We start from the raw sequence: 16105 nt of genomic DNA on the forward strand, positions 1-16105 counted from the left end.
TTAAAATTCTACATATTCTTATATATTGCATATTTACTGATATGCAACATATATGCTCACAAATCCTAAATGTACAGCACAAATAACTTTCACAAAAGTAATGCAACAATAAAACTTGCCCCAGATAAAGACACAGATAATTAGAGGTACAGAAGTGTACCTCTATCCCAGAGGGACTTCTAAGACCCCATGGTCATTTAAGTACAATCACTCACCACCTACCTGCTCTGCTGTGTCTGATTCTCTGGGCTTACACCATCCAAGCTGTGTTATAGGGGCTGTGATTAAATCTTACATTTTTCAAATTTCAGAGATTAAAATAATGCATCCATTCTGTGCTTTTTAGGATATCTCCATTAGACATGTTTAAAGAAAGAGTGTTACAACTTTACAATTATAGTTTCCTTGGAAGCTACCGAACAGGTTGCACAAAACGAGAGTCAGATGCAGCATTTGGGTTAGATTTAATTATTGTTAAAAATTCCTAAGCCCAGATTTTAACAGTTTGGGGTATAATTTTCAGTTTAGTTTATACTTCCTAATATTATTTTATTCAATTTAGAATATGATTTATAGAACTTAACCTTTTGTTGTCTATTATTAATATAATTTCACTCTTTATTACCATCTCAAAACATCACAGTTGATACAGTATGTTCTCTAAGCCCACTAAAAAACACAACACAGGGGCTCCTGAGTGGCTCAGTCTGTTAAGCTTCCAACTCTTGATTTCAGCTCAGATCATGATCTCATGGTTCATGAGTTCCAGCTCTGCCATGGGATTCTCTCTCTGCCCCTCCCTTGTGTCCCCTGGATACACAGCGCTCTCTTTTTCAAAATAAATAAGCTTTAAAATAAAAAAAAATAAGTAACAGAATATATATACATACACACACACACACGCATTTATTCAAAGATAGTGTGCTTGATTTTGAAGATACAACAGTAAACATAAAACAATCTCCTCCCTCAAGGAAATTGCACCAATGTTTAAAACTGACTAAAGTTTTTGGGTTTGGGTGCTTTTTGTTGTGGTGGTGGTTTTGTTTTGCTTTGTATTTTGCAGCACTCATCTTTTTTATTACATTTTCTTTAATTTCCTAACTATAATGCCTGAAGAGGCAATGTCTGGCAGATTCTGAACTTTGTTATCCAAAGGTGAAGATTTGGTTGTCAATGCTTCAATCTCTTCACCGGTAATGAAAGTCACACCTATAAAGGTGCTGAGAAATCAAAAGAGATGATAGATGGCAAATATCTGTAATATTTTTAAATGATAAAATATCATGATGTTGTATCACAATATCATAATATGAACATCAGTTATAATGAGCATAAGCTATCACAAGTGAAGGTGGAGAATAAGCAAAGATATAAAAGTATCTTAGATATTACTGATAAACCTTACACCAGTGTTAGGGAAGTACTAATATGAAAAAGAGCTTGGAGGTAGCTATCATGAGATAGTACGGATTATCGGTGTAGAAATGAAAGCCATTTTGCAAGTCCCAGTCTTTCCAAAGCTATCAGTTTGGATTCCACAGAGAGAAAATTACCATTACAGGTGGCAAAACAGTGATCACAGATGAATTCCGGAGAAATAAGGATTCTTTTTTTATGCAGATATCGTCTGCAATAAAGAATGAGGTAAACAACTTACATAAGTTATATGAAAGCAGATTGGTTTCTAAATAGAATTTTCCAAATTCTTCTCTAGATGTCAGCAGCTGCTATTTGAAGATGAGTGACTACTTTCAATATGCAGCAGTGGAAATGAGTCTCTCAAACTAAAACTCAAATTACTTTTCTCATCACCATCGAACAAAGTGGGCACTGAAATTAATGTTTTCCAGGTCCAGATCGAAGAAGGAAAGATAAGTACAAGAGTTCAAATCTCTACCCTAAAATCATTTCTTCTATTTTGTGTTCTCCCCATAAAATGGGAATATAGCTGATTAAAACTCAACAAGCAGAGCAAAGAGATTCAGCAGCCACTGTCAAGTCTGTTCTCCAAAGGGAGATGCTGAATCACAATGGGCTAGAGGCTGTACACACTGAGGTTTATGCTTTTAGGTCACTGAGAAATTCTATCACCCCAAATTTTCAGGAATACAACGTGTGGTTTATTCAGATTTTACAAAAGGTCCAACATTACTATTTTAGTCTATCCATGTAACTTCCATGTTTCCTAGTTTTTTTCTATTTTGGGCTTATATTTAACTCTAAAGCTTTTTGTCTCATTTATTATACAAAGATTGTTTTCAGGGCACCTCGGTGGCTCAGTTGGTTAAGCATCTGACTTTGGCTCAGGTCATGATCTCACAGTTCCTGGGTTCCAGCCCCATGTTGGGCTCTGTTCTGGCAGCTCAGAACCTGGAGCCTGCTTGGGATTCTGTGTCTCCCTCTCTTTTCCCTTCCCCCACTCGCACTCTATCTCAAAAATAAACAAATATTAAAAAAAAAAGATTGTTTTCAAAAAAAAAACTAGAGCATATAAGTATAAAAATATTTGTATAAAAAGTTTACATTCTTTTCTATTCCTACCACAAATTATAAAACCTATTATTTAAGGAGAAATTCTGTCAAAAATATAATGAGAAGGGGCTATATTACATTAGTTGTTCAAAGCTCATACTCTACCAAATATGGATTTAAGTAGCCATCAAAAGGAAATACAGGTGCTGAAATTGTTACAGAGTTACTTCTTCCTGGGTCAAATGTTAAAAAACAAAATTGCAGACTCTTGAGTTTTCACTGCCAGATAGCATTTCTTGTTCATCAGTGTACCTGTTTTGCTGATATTTCTCATCATTGTGGGTAATTATACAGCTCAGAAATTTATTGCGCATTAAAATTGTTCTCCATGCACTTTAACATTAAATAAAACGGTAACTGCTCTTTTAAGTATTTTATTTTATTTTTTTTTTGTTTCAGAAGTCTCTATTTTATTATTAATGAATACTAGGTTTAAAGTGATTAGTCCCCTTATTTCTTCATTTATCAAAAACATATTGTTCCGGATTTTAAAATTCAGACTTTGTTCTGGGCTGAATTGTGTTCCCTCAGTTCATATGCTGACAGTCTAACCAAGCGTATCTCCAGGTGTGACTGTATTTGGAGATAAAACCTTCAGAAATGTAATTAAGGAAAAATAAAGCCCTACGGATGAGCCCCGAACGAGTATGACCAATATCTTTATCAAGGCGAGGTGAGGACACCAGACAAGACCTAGGGAAAAGCAGGTGGACACAGGGAGAAGGCAAGAATCTGCAAACCAGGGAGAGAGGCCCCCAAAGACAACAAAGCCTGAGCGAAGGCAGGAAGATGGCCATAAGGAAGCCCCCTCTCCTTCCGCCACAGAGAAACTCACTGAACAACAATACAAGATCCGCAAAGCCTTTATAAGAACTCCAGAAACGGGTTAAAAAGTCACAGTACCCCAGGCAAGCGCAAAGCTGAGAAAAGCCGCGTTGAGGGGGGGGGGGGAAAAAAAAAAAAAAAAAAAAAAGCTGTTACATTTTACCTAAGAGGGCACTTACCTTTAGGTGTCACAGCTCAGCGCAATTTGAGAAAATGTGCAGCTTGGGTCTCATCCCGAGGAGAGGAAGAGAAGAGCTGAACTATGCCTAACGTTCCAGCTTTTTGGGAGGCTGACTCGCCTGACCTGGAGCTCTGGCGGGAAACCTCTGCTCACTTCCTTTGGCGGGAGCCAGTGAGAGGTCGAGCGGCAGATGCTGCAGTACTGCAGACAGACGCCAGAGGGAGGAAGAGAATACGAGCTCGTAAAAGAGAAACAGGTGAAACTCTTTTTTTTTTTCAGGTGAAACTCTTTAACTGGAAAACTATCAACATAAGCCTAGAGAAAACACATCCCCAGCAATGGTGTGGGAAGCTTCTAGAACCTCTACCAAAGCTGATTGGTAAAGAGCTTCCCCTATAGGAAAGCAGTCTGTAAAGATGGAGGAGGGGTAGCTGATTTTTGTATAATGACCAACCCCAGAAAAAAATAAGAAGGCATGTGAAGAAACAGTAAAATGTGGCCCAATAAAAAGAAAAAAAAATCTCCAGCAACTGAGTCTATGTAAATGAAGATCTATGAATTAAGTGCCAAGTAACTTAAAATAACTGCTTTAAAGAAGTTCAGTGAAATGAGAAATCAATAACAAATGGAAAACTGTAAAATTCACATATATGTGGAAATTAAACAGTATGCTCTTGAGTAATCAACGAGTGGAAAAAGAAATTACAAGGGAAATTAGAAACGATGTTGAGATAAATGAAAACTAAACTACAACATACCAAAACTTAGGATGCAGCGGAAGCAATACTAAGAGAGAATGCTAAATGTCTGCATTAAAAAAGAACGAGAGACACCTCGTGGCTCAGTCCGTTGAGCATCAGACTCTTGATTTCAGCTCAGGTTTGGATCCCTGGGTTGTGAGATTGAGCTCTTTATCAGGCTTCATGCTGAGCATGAAGAATGCTTAAGATTCTCTCCCCCTCTCTCTGTCTCTCTCTCTCTCTCTCCCTCCCTCCCTCTGCCCCTCTTCCCCACTGTCCCTCTTCCCCACTGTCCCTCTTCCCCACTGTCATACTCTCTCTGTCTTTAAAAGTAAAAATAAATAAATAATAAAATAAATAGAAGAAAAATCTCAAAACAACAATCTAACTTTACACTACAGGAACTGGAAAAACAACAACTATACCCAAAGTTAGCAGAAGGAAGGAAATAAAGATTAGAATACAAAAAAAAACAAAAAAAAACAAAAAACAAAAAACAAAAAAAAACAAAAAAAAACAAAAACAAAAAACTTAATCATTGGTTTTTTGAAAGGATCAACAAAATTGACAGTCTTAAATATATACTAAAGCAAAAGGAGAAAAAACTCTATAATAGAAAAATCTGAAGTGAAAGAAGAAATATTACAACCGATGCTACATAAATAATGATTATTAAAAAAAATAAAAATAAAAAGGGGGCGCCTGGGTGGCTCAGTCGGTTAAGTGTCCGACTTCGGCTCAGGTCATGATCTCCCGGTCCATGAGTTCGAGCCCCGCATCGGGCTCTGTGCTGACGGCTCAGAGCCTGGAGCCTGTTTCAGCCTCTATGTCTCCTTCTCTCTCTGACCCTCTGCCATTCATGCTCTGTCTCTCTCTGTCTCAAAAATAAATAAGCGTTAAAAAAAATTATGAAAGTAGATTATAAGGCACTGTGCCAACAAATTGGATAACCTGGAAGGAATGGATAGATTCCTAGAAACATGCAGTCTACCAAGACTGACTCATGAAGGAAAACAAAATAAAACAAAACAGACATATAATTAGTCAGGAGATTAAATCAGTAATCCAATCCTCCCAGCTAAGAAATACTCAAGACCAGATGGCCTCATTGGAGAACTGTAACAATCACTCAAAGAAAAATTAACACCAATCCTTCTCAAGCTTGTTCGAAAACTTGACAAGGAGAGAATACTTCCAAATTCATTTTCGAAGCCAGCACTACCCTAATATTAAAGCCAGACAAAGATATAAGAAAAAAAAAATTACAGACCAATATCCCTGTTGAATACTGATGTAAAAATCCTCAACAAAATACTAGCAAACCAATTCAACAGTACATTAAACGGATTATACACCATGACCAAGTGGGATTTATTTCTGGAAAGCAGGGAGGTTTCAACATGTGAAACTCAATGTGATATATCACATTAACAGAAGGAGGAGCCGAAAAATATGTACATGGTGATCTTAGCTGGTGCAGAAAAAAACATTTGACAAAATGCAATACTCTCAGAAAAAAAAAGTTGACAAATAAGAAATAGAAGGAAATTACTTCAACATAATAAAAGCCATTTATGAAAAGCCCTGCTGACATCTTGATTTCAGACTTCCGCCCTCCAGAATTGTGAGAGAATAAATTTCTATTGTTTTAAGCCACCCATTTGGTAGTACTTTGTTATGGCAGCTTTAAGAATCTGATATATTTGGCTATATATCTTTTCTACATTATATGAAATCCTGTTCGATTTCTACTTTTCTCTTATCATTAATTTCACCCTTGCAAACTATGCAACTATAAAACTCTATCGTATAAGTGTGTGTGTGTGTGGGTGGGTGTGTGGGGGTGTGTATTTTAAACATGTTTCATTTTAGAGTTAGGTGTCGGGAGCAAGAACACCGTGATTTGCTTCACATTCCCCTGTTCATTCACATATAAGAACCATAAAAGTTCACAAATGGAATTATCATTGACTCTATATGAGTTGTTAAGTAGATTTCGGACACTTGAATAGCAAAGCCATAAGGGATATTATAGGCAAATATGTTACATATTGTAAAAAACATAATATAGTTCTGATGTAACAATAAGCAAGAACTCTCTTAAAATTGCAATTACTTATAATTCTCCGATCAGACTCTGAAAGAACTTTCCATCAAAGTTGAAATCAACTCATATATAGTTTTAGTATCTGTGTGAACTTTATTTTTTTTCCTTTAAGGGTTGCACATGAAACCTTTGGGCCTTTCCAACTTTTTGTCTTTAGATGTTTCCCTTTAAGCTGTATCTCTAACCCCAAATAGCTTCTGTACTTTCTCATAAGCCATTTCTTACTCTGTAGGGAACTGATATAGAAGGTCTGACCTTGGTTCTAAAGAAAATTGAAGGAAGAAAAGGGGGTAGAAACTAACTAAAGCAATAGGAAGATGTGTACTATTCAAGGTCAGAGAAAATCAGAACACCAGCAATTCTAGAGAGTAGGCCTAATTTGCTTTACATCTGTTTAAAATGACATCTGTCATTAACACTCAGTATTTATCAAACATGTGTTCATACATACATGGAGAGAAGTATTTTCACCCATATGCTTCAATAACTATGCATGTGTACATATAAATACGTATGCATTTACTCCATGGAAAATTTAAAATTTCCATTTCCAGCATTGAATATGTGACAAAATACACATACATAATATCACAGATAAAAATTCTTAAATGAAAATTGAAGGTTTTATAATTACTAATTTATTATGTACTAATATAAGTAAAGTGAATATATTTCTGCAACAATGGAGAAAATTCATATGTATTTTTTGAAATGAAACTTTCGATGATGCAGTAAAGGATGTGTAATACAGTTATACGAAACATATTTAGATAGGCATGTTTTTATTTACCATGAAATGAGGGAATATAGAGTAAAAGTTTTCTTAAAATTATCCAGGAAGTAATTTGTATCTTTTAACTCCCTATATTATAACATAATAATTGGTGTTTGTGTCTGAGAGATTCAAATATAAATTTATAGTTAAGAGTATCAAAATACCATAAACAATGTTATGACTAATTTCCCACAGTTAATAAAATGGGTCAGAAGATGATTTTACAATACTTTATGTCTATAAAGGGGCAATATAATATGAACTGAGAGATATGGTTATATTTTGGTGTCTTCCACTCACAAATATAACAAATTTGTGTATTTTATGCATATATGAAATATGTATTATGTATTTCCCAAAATTGTTTGGGATGCATGATTATGTATTTCAAAAACCTGTTATAAATCTGATAAATTCAGTATTTTAGGCATCGTAGTTATTTCATGTGGAACTCTAATAAAATTCTCCAAAATTGTTATACTGAATTGAAATGTCACAGGGCATTGACATAAACAAGCAATACCTCAACCTGCAATGATATTTCTTTCTAAAGCAAAAAGAAATTAAAAGATAAAAAAAATCATTTTAAATGCAACATTATATTGTATAACTCTGTTAAGTTGCCAAATTTCATCAAAGTGTACTATACATTATTTTGTAAGTAAGAATCACTAAATTTATTTCTACATTGTGGAATATAGACAATCCCTAAACATATGCATGTCTTAATATTAATTCATTCCTTTCAACTATAAGTACTCTAAAGATGACCATAATGGTAACTAAGGTGTAGATGATATTTTGGGGTTTATCGTAGATAATATTTTGGATCACATGCTTTCCAAAAAAACATTATCTAATTTCATCTTCATATTTCAGTCATCTACATTGCCTGAAATGACAGAATCATCATTTATTAAGCATTATTATGTGCCACATAATGTTTATTTATTTAAAGTTTATTTATTTATTTTGAGAGAGAGAGAGACAGAGAGAGAGAATGTGAGCAGGGAAGGGGCAGAGAGAGAGGGAGAGGGAGAGAATCTCAAGCAGGCTCCGCACTGTCAGGGTGGAGTCCAATACTGGGCTCAAAAGACTGTGGGATCATGACCTGAGCCAAAATCAAAAGTCAGATGCTTAACTGGCTGAGCCACACAGGTGCCTCATAATGTTCATGTTAATGTTGCTGGATAGGAACCCAACATGAATGAGATTCAGTTCTTGCCCTCAGAAATATTCAAATTCTGGAAAAAAATCAAAGAAATCAATAATTTACACTTGGAAATACATAATAACACGTGGAATTAAGAATAGAAGTTTGTGTAGGGTGGTATGGGAAGTTTACCATAGGCATTTAGTCCCACTTAGAGATCATCTACCCAAGAGAAAGAAAAGTTATTATCAAATGAATGAGCAAGGAAGGTTATTCTAAAAGAGAGGACAGCATGAATAAAGGTTCAAATATATAACATAGTGAAGTATGTATAGCAAACCACAAACAGACCAGAGACCTAGAAATTAAAGGACAAAGCGTAACACCACTTAAGACCATGTGGAGAGACAGGGCAGGTCTTTTATGCCCTCCAGAAGAGACTGTTCTTCATCCTGCACACAAGACAGGAAACTACTGAAGAGATTTCAGAAGAGACATGATTAATTTTATCTCTCTGGGTAATTTAGCCTCTAGGTAACATAGGAGGTAGATTTGAGACATGAAAACTTGAAGCAGAAAGGTGACATAAGATGTTATTTTAATAATGTTAGTGAGATAAAGGAGATTTTAACTAGGAAGTGCTCTAAGGACATAGAGTGAGAACATTGCTAAGGGGCAGGTTTGAGAGATAAGGTCCTGAGTTATATTTTTACTTCTTGAACTTGACACATATAGGATCAAATCAAATATATTCAAAAGCCAAGGATACATGACACAATCTCATTCAGATTCTTGTCTCTTTACTATGTAGTCAGTCTTGGAACCCATCCCAATCCTATTTTTCCTCTGTTTTTGTGAATATTTGTCAAGTTCTTAGGTATGAGTAATGAAAGACAACTCGCTAATATAATTGGAAAATGAAATTATTTTGCATAGCTCATGGAATCACAGGAGGTGCCGAAGGATTAGCCTCAAGGCCAAGCATCCACAGCCATGCCATTGACGGTACATCATCCTCGAGTGCATTCTCTACAGTTTGCACAACACCAAATTCTTTTCCAACAATTTGATCTAACAGCAGCTACTACTTAGCTTCCAAGTCAGCGCCCTGCATAATCACTTTTATTCATTATCTGGCTGTTTCTCTCCTGGGCCACTTTAGTAAATACCTAACTAGTTTCCTGAGTTCATCTGAGGGCACCTGCAGGAGTCTGTTCCCAGAGACTGACCAGGGTCTGCAAATTCTCCACTCCGAGCAGGTCTGGACTGCCCTGATACCTGCTTTCTATCCTTTAAAAAACACTAGGCATAATGTCTCTGCATCAGCTTTTACTAGAGCCAATCACCTGTCACGTCTGGAACAGGGATTGTACCCAGAGTGCTCTTAGCCCCAATAATTACGAAGTCCACATCTATAAGAAGAACAGGAGCCAACGGGTGAAAGCTCATGAACTCAAGGAGCACAACGGACATATCCCAGGTATGGACTGGGCTCTCAAGAGTGACCACATTGTCATTTGTGGGACAGACCACAATGCCTGTGTCTGGAGTCTGAAAGATGGTGTCTAGAAGCAACTCTGGTAATCCTGAGAATTAATCGTGTAGTGACTTTGCCAAGTGGCCCTCTAGAGAATAAATTTGCTGTGGGAATTGGAGCACGACTCATTTCTGTTTGTTACTTTGAGTCTGACAATGACTGGTGGGTAAGCAAGCACATTAAAAAGCTGATTCGTTCCACAGTCGTCAGTTTGGGTTGGCATCCCAATAATGTTTTGCTGGCAGCAGGATCATATGGTTTCCAATTCAGAGTATTTTCTGTCTAACTTAAAGAAGTGGCTGAAAAGCCAGCCAGTATGCCCTGTGGCAGCAAGAAGCCTTTTGGTAAGCTGATGTCAATGTGGTGGCAGTGGCACTGGTGGCTGGGTGGATTGGGTCAGCTTCTCTGCCAGTGGGAGCCACCTGGCCTGGGTCAGCCATGACAGAACCATATCTGTTGTTGGTGCCTCAAAAATTGTGCAGGTCTCAACTCTGAAAACAGAGTTCCTGCCCCTTTTGAGTGTGTCATTTGTCTTGGAAAATAGCTTTGTAGCTGCTGGCCATGACCGCTGTCCATTACACTGTAGATGACTGTGGCTGCTTGACCTTCATCTCCAAATTAGACATTCCAAACAGAACATCCAGCATTTGGCATGGAAAGGTCCCACAACATGGACAAGAGGACCACGACTCAGGACTAAAAAACAGTCTGCAGAATAGCGTCACTCAAGTGTGTATTTATGAGGTGGACAAGCATGATTGTCACAAATTTTGCATTACTGGCATCATGGAGCCATAATAATTTGGGATTTCAAGATCTTAGAGTCTTCTATCCCAGGCTTCCTAAGGTGTAGCTGGGTGAGCATCCCAGATCCAGCGTAACAAACTGACAAACTGTGCTGATGAGACCGGGCCATTTGCATGGTGGTCAGAAGAGTCAGCCCTGAGGAAACACTGAAGACGCATATTGTGCAAATACTGTTTGTGCATTTTTGCTTGAATATAATTGGTGAAAGTGTTGTTTTTTAAAAATTTTTAATGTTTATTTATTTGTTTTTGAGAGAGAGAGTGCAAGTAAGAGAGGGGCAGAGAGAGAGGGAGATAGAGAGAGTTTGAAGCAGGCTCCTCCCTGTCAGCACAGAGCCCCATAAGAGGCTGGATCTTACAAACCTTGAGATCATGACCTGAGCCAAAATCAAGAGTCCCCTGATTAACCACCCAAATGCCCCAAAAATATTGTTGTTGTTTTTTTAAAGCAGCAGTGATTTGTTTTCTTTGTTGGTATCGTTTTGTTTTTGCTATTTCATTCTATTCTTGACCAAAGCTTCTCTTTAAGTAGTGTATTATGGAAAATTGTCACACTACCTTAAAGGAAAGGGTGGAGAGATATGTAAATTTTCTGCAAAACAATTAAATAAAAATACTGAATGTGAAAAACAAAAAAGAAATACAGTTCATTCTACATCCCAAATGTTTAAGGTAATTTGACTTTTAGTGATTGTAAAATGTTAAAATATTTCTCATGGCAAGGATCTAATTTTTAGAACTGAAAGAATAATTCTCAAATAACACCCCTAGATTTCATGTTTATTCACAAAGCCAATACATGATCTCCATCACTAACTTAAAGCGTAAAACCAGAACAGAAGAAGCCACACGCATTTCACCCAAGGAATATTGACATGGGCTTCCAAAAACTTATAATGACTGGAAACAAGCTTGCTGTAAGGCAAATTTTAATTCTGAGATATTACTTATATGGCATTATGGTATGAGTATTAAAAATAAAAAGGAGAAGGAAAGATAAATCATTACATAAAGTGGAATATCAAATATCGAGAAAACATTCCTGTCTGGCAATGACAACTGGATATTTTACTTTTAAAATTAAATTAAGCTTCTTAATAAGTATTATTAATTCTGGCTTGGCATGCACACACACAATTTAGAAAAAGACCTAGACAAGAAAGGATAACTTTATCCTAATTTTAAAATAGAGTAATATAAGACCTTCGTTAAATGTGATATGCACACATATTATTTTAAACAATATCTTCCTCCAGTGTGCTTAGAAGTCTGCATATTTTTCTTCTGAATGTGATAGTTTTGGACACAGAAATTGAAAAAGTAATCTGAAATAGTCACTTTATTTTAATGTGACTGGGGCCTCTTTCTCTATCTATATACATAACGTGACACACATTTCAGGTTAAGTTGCAATACATTAGGCCTATATGGTCTTTGGTTTTCTATTTCCTTTACTTTAAAAAATATATATTTTACAGTGTCTCTTTAATTCTTAAGCAGGAAAGATTATGCTTAATTAAATCTAAACATGTGGCTCAGTTTGTTGAGCATCCGGCTCAGGTCATGATCCCAGGGTTGTGGGATTCAGCCCCAAGTTGGCCTCTGCTCTAAGCATGGAGCCTGCTTAAGATTCTCAATCTCTTTGTCTCTCTCTCTCTCTCCCCTCCCCACCTCTCTTCCCATTTCATGCTTGCTCTCCATCTTTCTAAAAAATTTAAAAAAGGAAAAAGAAACATGTTTCATCATATGCATTTTGTCAGCTGCAACAATAAAGTTTTTAAGACATCAGAATATAATAGGAAACCAAGAATACAGTGCTATTATAGAAATATATGGATTGTTTTGTCAAATATACAACATTAGGGAAAGTGGAAATATATATTAGCCTTTGAGAATGACAGATCATTCAGATAAATTTGCTTTTGCCTACAGAACCAAGATGAAATTTATCTGTTAAAATTGTATCATTTCCTATTTTAACCTGCAAATATTATTTTGTATTCTTAGTGATAATTTGGTAGATGGATTACTGTTGTACTGGATTACTGTTTGAATAACATAAACTTATATCACAAAGGTTGTTCAAATAACATCAGTCTTTTTATTTACCCCAGAAGAACTTCTGGCTTTTACAAATATGTCCATTTTTATTACTTAATTGTGTTAAAATATGCTCAGGTTGCAGTTAGTAGCACAATTCTCTTGACCTCTTGAGTGAAATAATAAAACACTGGTTTGTATCTATTACTTTGCTTTCTAAGCATTCCATTGCTTGCACAATAGAACACTAACTACACTGTGCATAATTTAGCATTACAATCATATATAATTTCAGATAATGCCAGATTGCTAAATCACATTGCATTACACTTTTCCTCTGTTAGTCCCTGTAGGTGAAACACAGTGCAGTCCCTTTAGAATTCTGGAGGCATACCTTTCTCTGTAGAAAAATGTTCTCCTTTTGTGAAACAGATTCTGGTTTGCCACTGAGCCCCAGGAAAGACTGAATTCTTGACCACGGACTGATAAGCTATTATTAAATCAGAACTACTACAAATGTACTAGGTGTTGCCTGGCACACCAAATCACAAAGATAGTTATGCACAGAAGCCTTGCATCATCAAACGGAAGTAACATAGACTAGTCCTCCTTTGTCTGTTGGGGGATCCATTCCGAGATTCCCAGCAGATTCTTGACACAGCAAATAGTACCAACCCTATGTATACTATGTTTTTTTCCTACATGTACATACCTGTGGTAAAGTTTAATTTATATATTAGGTACAATAAGAGATGATCAATAATATCTATCGGTAAAATAGTACAATTAAAACAATATACTGTAATAAAAATTATGTGAATATAGTCTCCCTCAAAATGTCTAATGTACTACATTGCTCTTCTTCTTGTGAGGATGTGAAATGATGAAATGCCTACATGAGGAGATAAAGTGAGGCATTGTGAGAGTGTTAGGCTGCTGTTGCCCTGATGATAGGGAAAAGGAATGATCATCTCTGCTTCTGGACTTCAGTTAACATCAGGTGATTAAAACTATGGAAAGGGAAGTCACAGATACAGGGGGGGCTACTACTTACAAAAGTGTCCTCAAGCGGGACCTGAACACATGGTAAGCTGCACAAGCAAGTGATTCCTACTTCTGTGATCCTTACTGATGCTAGATTGCTTCTCTTCTTTCAACCATGACTTGCAGCTTCATATGGATTTCCATCTAACCAAATGACTAAAATAGTCATTTGTGTCTTGTTCACATATAGTTCCATTACAGCCCTTATCATGGGTGGTCCTAAAGGATAGTGGTGAAAGGAAGTTCTCTCAGAAGACACAACTTTAAATAGTTCACTTGATCATTAATTTTTCTAGGAAAGAGAGATGGCAAAAGATACATATCCACATCATTTCATAGGCAGTGGGTAGGATTTTGCTGGATGGTAAGACTTGAAAGATGATTCAAAAATTGGTGATGAGGAGGTATATTTGCATGTCACATACACATTCATCTGAGATCAAACTCAAGCTCTTCTTCAGCTTTGTTGTAAGATATTCTTTATTTTGTGGCATGCAATAACTGTTCAACGTGGCTTTCTTTTCTTTGTGAAGTGTGCTCCAGTGGAAAGGATTTAAAGATTTAAGGTTTTAATGAATTGTATTGGGTGTAAAAGAACACATCACAAATAATTTACAGGTCTTGGCACTATCTATATCCCTTTATAAAGGTGAATAAATGCAGTTATATAATTTATAGTTCAGAAAATTAATCCCCTTGACCACTGTAGAAATGTGGCTGATGCATGTGCCAGTGGGACTAAAAAAATGTGTAAAATCTGTGGTGTTTGGGACTTCTTTCAGGCATAATGCATAACACATACACACACACACACACACACACACACACATCTTGCATGTTTATAGGTATACATATACCTACTGTGGCCTTTAATCCTTTACAGAAAAGAAACAAAGTGAGCCCTACCATTTCCCTGCCTTCATACCTGTGAGCACTTTTAGGAGTACACTGACACCCCAAAGAGACAGAGATCAGAGTTCAAACAAGCTGAAGTACTGGAATTGGTGGATAAGAGAACAGGAGAGGAGGAAGCTTTGCATATAAAAAGCTTAGAAATCTGCACAAGAGTCACCTTCAATCTTTGCAGAATGCTAAGCTGTGCATACATACTGTGAAATTCCATAGGGCTAAGCAAAGAGCAAGTACAGATTTTATACAACATCAAAGACTTTTAGTTTGAATCTTAATAACCAGATAGAAAAGGTAGGGGAAGATGTGCATTCTTTGATTATTAGTTAGCTTCTTTCCCCATCCACCTCATCTTTGTCCAGGGTTTATAAACGAAGTGACTGTAGTAGTTAGGATGGAAGTTATCCATGGGCTAAATAAGCTTATTCATAAAAGCTCTCTGGCTACAAAACTTGTCGAGTCAGCAGAGATCAATACTATTGCTGAATATGACACCATCCTGCACAAAGATCAGTCAGACACTGGGCAGCAGGTTAGATAATTTCCATCAGGGGAACGGCAGTACTTTATGGAGTTCAAAATACCTCTCACTGAAGTAGATACTTAAGTCCATATATTGGTTTTCCTTTCCTGACTACAATGCTTCTACAGAGACAACCATTGCAGATGTACAGAATGTCTTATTCACCGTTATGCTTACTTCTGAAGAAGTAATTTTCACATTGGAACAAATGAAACACGGAAGAGTGCTCATCATTTGGGAATTCAAGGTGGTATAAGATTCTGTGTCCATGTCCTCAACTGTGTCTGAAGATATGAGAGGACTGATGTCCCACTTGAAGACAGGCAGAGAGAGTGAAATGTTCCTTACCCAGCCTGTTTATTCTATCTAAGTCTTCAAGAGATTGGATGATGCCCAACCACACCGTGGAGGGCAATCTGCTTTATTCATACTGAATCAAATGTTAATCTCATTCATAAACACCTTCACAGACAGATCCTGAGTAATATTTAATCAAATATCTGAGTACTCTACGGCCCAGTCAAGTTGACATAGATAATTAACCATCATACCATCATACTAAAGAAGATGGCCTGATATGATAATGAAATGGTCTTCAGGAGATTGAATTTTAGCACCAGCAGGATGGCAATAGCTTCCTGGACTACTGTAATTTCTTTCAAGTTGTGACTCCAAAATAAAAAGGACAATAGAAAATGCAGTTTCTTACACAGTCCCAATTCATGGGTCTGGGAATCTAAGGGTAGAAATGGAAATGATTCTGCTTAATATTGTCCCTAGAAATCTGAGGGGTTTTGTTGTTGTTGTTGTTGTTGTTGTTGTTTGCTTTCCATAAACACAATTTTAGGCTTTATTGCCTAGAGGTTTTAAGTCTCCAGAAAGGAGTGCTTCCAACAGAGGACACTGATGTCTTTCTATTAAACTAGAAGT

At 36.5% G+C, this 16105-nt stretch overlaps 1 pseudogene; it reads left to right on the top strand.

Moving 5' to 3' along the window:
- The first annotated feature begins 9612 nt into the window (after positions 1-9612).
- On the top strand, positions 9613-10734 carry LOC125921618 (actin-related protein 2/3 complex subunit 1A-like; annotated as a pseudogene).
- The last annotated feature ends 5371 nt before the right edge of the window (positions 10735-16105 follow it).

This window comes from Panthera uncia, chromosome C2 (genome assembly GCF_023721935.1).
Source record: "Panthera uncia isolate 11264 chromosome C2, Puncia_PCG_1.0, whole genome shotgun sequence".
In the NCBI taxonomy this organism is placed as follows: domain Eukaryota; kingdom Metazoa; phylum Chordata; class Mammalia; order Carnivora; family Felidae; genus Panthera; species Panthera uncia.